Here is a 2,703-nt window from a genome sequence, read left to right as displayed (position 1 = left end):
TACGAGGATTGAATCGAAATGGCAGAAGATATTTATCTAAACAGCGACAAGAAATATTTCGATTGTTCTCTCCTATTGCTAAGCCTACAACGATAGCTTCTAAGAATATCCTCCAACTTAAATTATTTATGATCACGACGTGCCTTTAAAACAAAAATAATAAAATTTAAGTTTGAAAACTGAAAATATTTGATTAAAAGTGATAAAACTAAATTAATAAATGTCAAGCACACTTACAGAATTTCGTATAGACTCTCGATTGTCAACACACACGCCATTTGTCGGCTCGTTTGGAACTCTGGGAAGTGAGCTAGTTAATATGAAGTGTACTTTAAACAACCTTAAAACAAGCTTAGGTATAAATAAAATGACTTCATACACCTCAATAAATACTTCACTCTTTTTAGTAGAAAAAAGGTATATTTTTTTATACCTCGTAAATACTCTCTTTAGTTGAAATAAGGTATATTTTTTTATACCTCGTAAATACCTCACTCTCGTTAGTTGAAATAAGGCTGATTTTTTTATACCTCATAAATACCTCTTTTGTTACACGTGTAAGAAAAACAACCTCGTATACCTTAAAAATCGCCTTATCAGTCTGGTTGATTTGAAGTGAATTTAAAACAACCTCAAAATAAGCTTAGAAATAAATAAAATAACTTCATTTATCTCAATAAATACCTCACTCTCTTTAGTTGAAATAAGGTAAAAAATTTTATACCTCAAAAATACCTCTTTTGTTACAAGTGTCAGAAAATCAACCTGGTATACCTTGAAAATCACCTCATCAGCCTGGTTGATTTGAAGTTGATTTTAAACCACCTCAAAATAAGCTGAAGTATATATAAAACAACCTCGTGCACCTTAATTACAAACTTTACGAGGTATAATTTTTATTGCTGGTGTCTCAGCAACACTAAATATACCTCAAATCAACCTTGATACCTGAAAAGCACATCAAATGAACATTAAATATACCTTAAATTTTCGTAAGGGATACTTCGGTATGATAAACCGCAATCCCGGTAGGCCACAATTCGACCTCGATAAAACTCAGATACGTGCTGGTAGGCATTTATCCTTCTTACACGAAGCATAAAAAAAACTTTTTTTGCCCAAGAAGAACTCTCAAATTCAATTTCTGTATGGGAAACTTACTGACAAATCTCTTCTTTTATAAACATTGTAGGTATCGCTACCGCCGCCTGCTTTGCATGAATGAGCTGGTAAGCTAATCATTTGCGCACCACAACATGCTTTATCCGTCCTGCAAACTTCACGTTCGTGGTGCGTCGCCTTCCTTGTGCAGCAATTTTAATGGCCAGTAGTGTATGTAGACGTATATATGTATATATAGCATGCATACAATTGCTTATACATAGATATATTTTAAGCTCATACAATATTTGTACCTATGCGTGTACATGTACGTACTTACGTATGTATATAAGATCTATGTAAAAATGTACCGATGTAAATCCAATGTTCTTCCGGGATGTCTCCCAGACCGTCGCCAATAGCCCATTGTGCAGCTCTAGTGCGACGTAAATTAACAACAACAATAAATACAATGTACGTATGTATGCACAAATGTTATTTGATTTTGATTTTATATTGCATGTACATAATTTTGCATATAATAGACAAGTAAACATATATCTTACTTTGAATGTATGTAAGTAGAGACAATATATGTACGTACGCATACATGTATATATTATATTCATAATATGAATGTAGGTATGTAGGTATATACGTGCATTGTACGCAAGAACTTTGTTTATACATACGATATATGTACATTTTTATGCATATAAAATCATGCATAGACATATATGGTTTGTACGTGTATTGTATGTTCATATGTATGTACACACATACCTATCTACATCGTCCCTACATATGTATGTATTGTATGAGTGTACGTATGTACGTACAAAAATGTTTGTATGTACTTACATTGTACGTATGTACTATATACAACGTATGCATGCGCGTAAGTCCTTATAATGTATAAATGTGTGCATGTACAGGAAATATATGCATTTACAATGTATGTATATACATACTTTATGTGTATGTAAGTCAAACTCGTTAACCATCAAGGCCACTCGTTTACCATCAAGGTCTTTCCACAGGCCGACATGCAAAACATCGTTTGCTCCTTAACGTCTTATTAAAGGAATTTAACCATAAAACTAAGACAAGAGTAAATATTTATTTTTATGTTATTTTAATTTACTCCAGGGTAAAATGGTTTTATAAGTTCTTATTCTTAATTGTGCTACAAAGAAGTTTATAACAGTTTAGTTCTTTGAGTTCATTTTTCAATTTGTTCTAATATCTATAAAACTCAATTTCTTATTGCTTTTCAAAGCAAACGATATCCTTATTTAAAATTCCTAAATATATTTGCAACTTAAAAAATTGAACGCTTTTTTGTCATGTAAACATTTCTCTGAACTATGCATTATGTTTCATTAAAATAAATTTAAAGCCTCAAAAATTTATAAAAATACTTGAAAAGGAATTTTTATTCAAATATTTTAAAAATGATGTAGAACAATTATAACTGACAATTGATTTTAAATATTGTTCGATAATCGTTGATCATTTAAATTGCTGGAGTCTTTATGCGTGGCCGTAATTATTAAAATTTTGAAATTTAGATTACAAGATTAGATTATATATATATATATA

Source organism: Parasteatoda tepidariorum, chromosome 5 (assembly GCF_043381705.1).
Source record: "Parasteatoda tepidariorum isolate YZ-2023 chromosome 5, CAS_Ptep_4.0, whole genome shotgun sequence".
Classification (NCBI taxonomy): Eukaryota; Metazoa; Arthropoda; class Arachnida; order Araneae; family Theridiidae; genus Parasteatoda; species Parasteatoda tepidariorum.
This window is presented reverse-complemented; position numbering follows the sequence as displayed.